The following is a 7,369-nucleotide window of genomic DNA, read 5'->3' as shown; positions in this document are numbered from 1 at the left end:
AATAAGTCATTGATTTTACAAAATTCAATCATTCTATCTCCAGCCTCATTCCTGTCTCCAAGCCCATGCCTTCTGTCTGATGTGTACTATTGCTCTTTCTCCAACAGTGGGTCTTTGAGACATTGCCTAGGATTTAAAGCTGCTCAAAGGTAATGGCTTAAAATTTCAGAGGGATAGGGGAATAGAATAGAATGCGGCCAGGTTCCTGGATGACTCCACTTTGGGGGGTCTGAGCCTTCTCGCTGCTTGTGCATAGTGGTCTGGATGGGCAGTAAAAGGAAGTTTTTGGGGTCGTGTGCTTTTTTATGGTCGTGTCTCATGTGTGGTACTGCTCTTTCTCCCAAGAGCGGGATCCTTGAGGCTTTGCCTAGGTTTTGAAGCTACTCAAAGGTGGAGACCTAAAACCCTACAGGGGCAGGGAAAGAGTGTGGCCAGTTTCCTGAATGAGTCCACTTAGTGAGTCTTGCTACTTGTGCACGGTGATGTGGAAGGGAAAGTAAAGGAAGTTTTTGGGGTCATGTGCTTTTTTGGGGTTATGTCTGAAGTGTAGTTCTGCTCTAAATCCCAAGTGTGGGGTCCTTGAGGGTTTGCCTACGGTCCCTGCAGGGGGAGAAGTGAAGATCCTGGATGACTCCACACTGGTAGTCTCTGCTTGTGCATGGTGGTTCAGATGGGCAAGTAAATTTATATTTTGGGGTTGTGTGCATTTTTGGGGTCATCTCTAATGTGTAGTATTGCTCTTTCTCCCAAGAGCAGAGTCCTTGAAGCTTTGCCTAGGATTTAAGGCTGCTGAAAGGCAATAGCATAAAACCCCGCAGGCAGAGCAGAAAATAACTCGGCCACATTCCTGAATGACTCCACTCTGGGAATCTGTGCCTTCAAACTGCTTGTGCATATTGTTCTGGATGGGCACGAAAAGAGAATATTTTGGGGTTGTGTGCTATTTTGGAGTTGAGTCAGATGTGTAGACGCTCTTCTCCCAAGACCAGGGTCCTGAGGCTTTACCTAGGGTTTGAGGCTGCTAAAAGTGGTGTCTTAAATCCTGCAGGAGAGGGTAAGAGAACACGGCCAGGTTTCTCGATGACTACACTCTTGGGGACTGTGCCTTTCACTGCTTGTGCATGGTGGTATGGATTGGCAAGTAAAAGGAAGTTTTTTGGGTCCTGGGCTACATCAGGGTTGTGTCTAATGTGTAGTACTGCTTTTTCTCACAAGAGCGGGATCCTTGAGCCTCTGCCTAGGGTTTAAGTCTGCTCAAAGGTGATCCCTTAAAATCACTCAAGGGGAGAGGAAGAGAATGCAGCCAGGTTCCTGGGAGACTCCACTCTGGGGGTCTGTGCTTTCTTGGTGCTTGTACATGGTGTTCCAGGTGGGCATGTAAAAGGAAGTTTTTACAGCATTGAAGTCTATGGGGGAGAGAATAGTCTAAAAGTATTATATTTTAGGCCATTATTTTTATCGTAGGAGTATGCAATGAGGGTTGTAGAGTGGATTATATTTGGGGCTAGGGGGTGGGATTTGGGGAGGTGCTGGGGGGGATTGTGTACCAATGAAGGAGTTTTTCTTTTGCTTTTCAAGGAGAGGAGCAAATGGGGGGGAGGGGGGAGGGGTTTGTGCGGGGAGAAGGGTGCAACAATGAATGAATGGAATCCCCAAATCTCTGTAGATGTTCACTGAAATGAAAAATAAACAACCTAAATTTAAAAAAAAAGGAAGTTTTTTGGGTCATGTACTATGTTGGTGTTGTGTCTGATGTGTAGTACTGCTCTTTCACCCATAAGCAGGATCCGTGAGGCTTTGCCTATGGTTTAGGTCTGCCCAAAGGTGGTTGTTTTAAAACCTTAAAGCAGGAGGGGAAGAAAACGTGGACAGGTCTTGGATGATTCCACTCTGGGGGTCCGTGCCTTCTTGCTGCCTGTACATGGTGGTCCGGATGGGCAAATTAAAGGACTTTTTGGGGTCCTGTGCTTTTTCGGGGTCATGTTTGATATGTAGTACTGCTCTTTCACACAAGAGCAGAGTCCATGAGGCTTTGCCTAGGCTTTGAGGCTGCTCAAAGGTGGTAGCATAAAACCCCAAAGGCGTAGGGGAAGAGAACGCGGCCACCGCCTGGATGACCGCTTTGTGACAGTTTGTGCCATCTTGCTGCCTGTTCATCGTGTTACGGATGGACAAGTAAAAGGAAGTTTTCGGGGTTTTGTGCTATGTTGGGGTAGTGTCAGATATGTAGTACTGCTCTTTCATCCAAGCGCAGGGTCTGTGAGGCTTTGCCTAGGGTTTGAGGCTGCCCAAAGGCGATGGTTTCATACCCCAAAGGAGGAGGGGAAGAAAACGCGGCCAGGTCCTGGATGACTCCACTCTGGGCGTCTGTGCCTTCTTGCTGCCTGTGCATGGTGGTCCAGATGGGCAAGAAAAAGGACATTTCTGTGGTTGTGTGTATTTTTGAGGTCATGTCTGATTTGTAGTACTGCTCTTTCGTCCAAGCGCAGGGTCTGTGAGGCTTTGCCTAGGGTTTGAGGCTGTTCAAAGGAGATGGCTTCAAACCCTGCAAGGAAGGGGAAGAGAATGCAGCCAGTTTCCTGAAAGACTCCACTCTGAGTATCTGTGCCTTCGTGCTTCTTGTGCATGACGGTTTGGATGGGCAAGTAAAAGGAAGGCTTTTGGGTTGTGTGCTTTTGTGGGGTCGTGTCTGACGTGTAGTACTGCTCTTTCTCCCAAGAGCGGGCTTCTTCATAATTTGTCTAGGGTTTGAGGTTGCTTAAAGGTGGTGTCTTAAATTTCTGCAAGTTGTAAGGATAGATAATGAGGCCAGGATCCTGGGTGACTCCACTCTGGGGTTCTGTGCCTTCTCGCTGCTTGTGCATTGTGATCTGGATGAGTAAGTAAAACGACATTTTTGTGGGCGTGTTTTTGGTATTGTGTTTTGTTGTGTTGGTTTTGTTTTTTTTTTCCGGGGTAGTATAATACTGCTCTTTTCCCCAAGACCCAGGTCCTGGAGGCTTTGCTTATGGTTTAAGGCTGCTCAAAGTTGGTGGCTGCCGGGGAGGGGAAGAGAACGTGAATACTTTCCTGGATGACTCCACTTTGGGAATCTATGCCTTCCCATTCATTGCTTGTGAATGGTGTTTCGTATAGGCAAGTAAAGGGAATATTTTAGGGTTGTGTGCTTTTTTGGGGTCGGGTCAGATGTGTTGTAGTGCTCTTTCTCCCAATAGCAGGGTCCTTGAGGCTTTACCTAGGGTTTAAGGCTGCTCAAAGGCAATGGTTTAAAACCACACAAGGGGAAGGGAGAAGAACGCAGCCAGGTTCCTGAGAGACGCCACTCTGGGGGTCTGTGCCTTTTGGCTGCTTGTGCATTCTGGTCCGGATGGGCAGGCAAAAGGAAGTTTTTTGGGGTTATGTGATTTTTTTTTTAGTCGTGTCTGATGTGTAGCACTGCTCTTTCGCACAAGAGCTGCACCTTGAGGCTTTACCTAGGATTTGAGGCTGCTCAAAGGCGATGACTTAAAACCCCAAAGGGATGGGGTCTTGGATGTGTCAGTGCTTTCTCACTTCCTGTGCATGGTGGTCTGGATGGGCAACCAAAGGGAAGTTTTGGGGTTTGTGTGCTTTTTTGGAGTAATGTCTGATGTGTAGTACTGCTCTTTCTCTGAAGAATGGGGTCCTTTAGGCTTTGTAGGGTTTTAGGCTTCTCAAACGCCATGGTGTAAAACTGTGCAGGGGGAAGGGAAGAGAACATGGCCAGGTTCCTAGATGACCACTCTGTGGGTCTGTACCTTCTCCCTGCTTGTGCATGGTGGTACAGAGGGGACAGTAAAAGGAAGATTTGAGGTTCATGTGATTTTCGGGTAGTGTCTGATGTGTAGTACTGCTCTTTCTCCCAATAGTGGAGTTCTTGAGACTTTGCCTAGGGTTTGAGGCTTCTCAAAGGCTTAAAACCCGCACACTGTTAAGGTTCTTGGATGAATCCACTCTGGAAGTCTGTGCCTTTATCACTGCTTGTGCATCGTGGTTCACATAAACAATTAAATGGATGTTTTGGTGGTCGTTTGCTTTTTTCAAGTTGTGTCTGCTGTGCAGTATTGTTCTTTCTCCCAAGAGCAGGGCCCTAGAGGTTTTGCCTAGGATTTAAGGCTGTTCAAAGGTGATGGCTTAAAAAATCCAGAGGATGAGGGGAATAGAATGCAGCCATTACTGGATGACTCCACTCTAGGGATTTGTGCCTTCTCACTGCTTCTGCCTGGTTGTACAGATGGAAAAGTAAAAGAAATTTTTTGGTGTTATCTGCTTTTCGGGGTCAAGTCTTACATGTAGTACTGCTCTTTCTCCCAAGACTGGGTCCTTCACACTTTGTCTAGGGCTTGAAGCTGCTCAAAGGCAGTGGTTTAAAACCCCACAAGGTTGAGGGGCGATGGTGGCGGCGAGAGGATGAACAACAAGTTTGACTCCTTGAAAGATGATGACAGTGGGGGCTGTGATCAGAATGAAGAAAACAGCACACAGAAAGATGGTGAGAAGGAAAAAAGAGAACGTGACAAGGATCAGAGCAGCAGCAGGAGGAAGGCTGTCATCCCTGCACCAGCAGAGCATCTGCTACAATACAACTACACCTTCTGGTGTTCCAGGAGGACCCTGACTGGGCCACCAGCTCACAAAGTTATGAGCAGAACATCAAGCAGATCAGCACCTTTGCCTCTGTGGAGCAGTTCTGGAGATTCTACAGCCACATGGTACGTCCTGGGGACCTGATAGGCCACAGTGAAGTCCATCTCTTCAAAGAAGGAATTAAGCCCATGTGGGAGAATGATGCAAATAAAAATGGGCTTGGCCTCCCGTTGCTGGGAGAACGTCATCCTGGCCATGTTGGGGGAGCAGTTCATGGTTGGAGAGGGGCTGTGGTCTCTGTCCGATTTCAGGAGGACATTATCTCAATATGGAACAAGACTGCCAGTGACCAAGCAACCGCAGCCCAAATCCGGGACACACTTCGGTGAGTGCTTAACCTACCTCCCAACACCATTATGGAATACAAAACCCACACCGATAGCATCAAAATGCCAGGTAGGCTGGGCCCCCAAGGCTCCTTTTTCAAAACCTCTGGAAGATGTGGGTGAATGTGCCATGACCCTGTCCCTTTTTGGATGGCACCATCACTGAAGCTGGCACCATCGAAGTCTCTTATCTTGTTGGTGTGCTCCCCGGAAGAGCCTTCTGTCCTGAACAAAATGAGCTAGAAGAGCATTTGATGTTTTTTTTCCTTTTGTTTTAATTTTTTAAAATTTACTTTATTAATTTTAATGAACATTTACAGAGATTTTGAATTTTCATGCATTCATTGTTGCACTTTTTTCTTTACCTCCCATGCCCAGTTCTCTCAACTCTTTGAAAAGCAAAAGATAAACTTCTTCGTTGGTATGCAATACCCCCCACCCCTGCTCCCTCACCCCCAGTGCACTCCACTATGAAAGCTTAATTCTGGATTCCTGTGATAATCATAATGTGCTATCATATATCACTCTTAAACTATTCTCTCCCTCATCTGTTTCAATTCAGTATACATAATTGATCCAGTTTTTCTCCGTCTTACCCCAACCCTGATGTCATTCACTTTCTACAACAGTGGCATCATGCAGTATTTGTCCTTTAGGGGCTGAGATATTTTACTCATCATAATGTCCTCCAGGGTCACCCATTTTGAATAATATTGCATGAGTTCCTTGTTTTTCAATGCAGCGTAATATTCCATTGCGTGAATATACCACAACTTCTCTATCCATTCGTTTTTTGATGGGCACATAGGTTGTTTCCAACTCCTGGCTATTGTGAACAAAGCTGCGATGAACATGGGTTTGCATATATCTGCTTGTATGTCAGAAATGGTCTCTTTAGGGTATATTCCCAGTAGTGGAATTACTGGGTTAAATGGTATCTCAATTTGCAACTTTTTGAGAAAGCACCACACCACTTTCCACAATGGTTACACCATTTTACACTCCCACCAACAGTGAATAAGGGTTCCAGTTTCTCCACAACCTCGCCAGCATTTGTTTCTTGCTGTTCTGTTAAATTTTGCTATTCTAACTGGGGTGAGATGATATCTCATAGTTGTTTTGATTTGCATCTCACTTAGAGCTAGGGATTTTGAACATTTCTTCGAGTGCTTATTTGCCATCTGAATGTCTTCTTTGGTGAAGTGTCTATTTCAATTGCATTTACGTTTATCTTGCTGTGGTTCTCAAGTATTTTATAAATTCTAGATATAATTCTCGTATATGACATGTCATTACCAAATACTTTTTCCCAGTCTGTGGCTTCCGTTATTACACTTTTGGAGAAGTTTTTGGATGTGCATGGGGATTTGATTCTTAGAAGGTCCCATTCATCTATTTTATCTTCTCCTGGTTGTACGTTTTTCAGGATACTTGGAAGACTCTTTATGTTGTGGATTAGGACTACTAGAATGCTTCCAAGCTTTTCTTTAATGAATCTTATAGTCCTTGGTTTTAGTCCTAGGTCCATGATCCACCTTGAGTTGGTTTTTCTATATGGAGTGAAGTGTGGATCTTGCTTGAGTCTTCTGCAGATATTTTTCCAATTTTGCCAACACCATTTGTTAAAAAGGCTGTCATTTCCCCAGTTAATTGATTTCATCTCCTTGTCAAAAATCAGTTGGCCATAGGTAGATGGGCTGATTTCTGGTTCTCAGTTCTATTCCATTGATCTATGTGTCTGTCATTGTACCAGTACCATGCTGTCTTAACCACTACAGCACTGTAATAGGATTTGAAATCGGGGAGTGAGATGCCTCCTACCTTTTTTCTATTTTTAAGGAGTGTTTTGCTTATTCGGGGCTTCTTTCTATTACAAATGAAGCGGGAGATTTCCTTTTCCATCTCCTTGAAGAATGGGATTAATATTTGTATTGGGATTGCATTAAATGTGTAAATTGCCTTTGTTAGTATTGTCATTTTCACAATATTGAGTCTTCCTATCCCTGAGCAAGGGATATTCTTCCAGGTCTCTTTTTGTTTCTTGTAGCAATGTTTTGTAATTTTCTTTGAATAGATCCTTTGTGTTTCTGGTTAGATTTACTCCCAAGTATTTAATTTTGTGATTAGCTATTGTGAAAGGTATTGTTTTTCTTAGCTCCAGCTCTGTATTTGCTTTGTCACTGTAGACAACTCCAACTGATTTTTGTATGTTGATCTTGTATCCTGCTATTTTGCTGAATTGGTCAACTATGTCCAATAGTTTTCTTGCTGAGTCTTTGGGGTTTTCTAAGTATACTATCATATCATCTGCATAGAGAGATAATTTTACTTCCCTTTGCCAATTTGGATACCTCTTATTTCCTTCTCTTGTCTTACTG

The 7,369-nt window shown here is 44.5% G+C and overlaps 1 pseudogene; it reads left to right on the top strand.

The window, feature by feature from the left end:
• The first annotated feature begins 4,413 nt into the window (after positions 1-4,413).
• Positions 4,414-5,125, top strand: LOC102858358 (annotated as a pseudogene).
• The last annotated feature ends 2,244 nt before the right edge of the window (positions 5,126-7,369 follow it).

Source organism: Elephantulus edwardii, unplaced genomic scaffold, assembly GCF_000299155.1.
Source record: "Elephantulus edwardii isolate Elephantulus edwardi_28Jun2011 unplaced genomic scaffold, EleEdw1.0 scaffold00470, whole genome shotgun sequence".
Classification (NCBI taxonomy): domain Eukaryota; kingdom Metazoa; phylum Chordata; class Mammalia; order Macroscelidea; family Macroscelididae; genus Elephantulus; species Elephantulus edwardii.
Note: the sequence above shows the minus strand (reverse complement) of the source record. Positions and strands in the feature narration are given on the sequence as shown.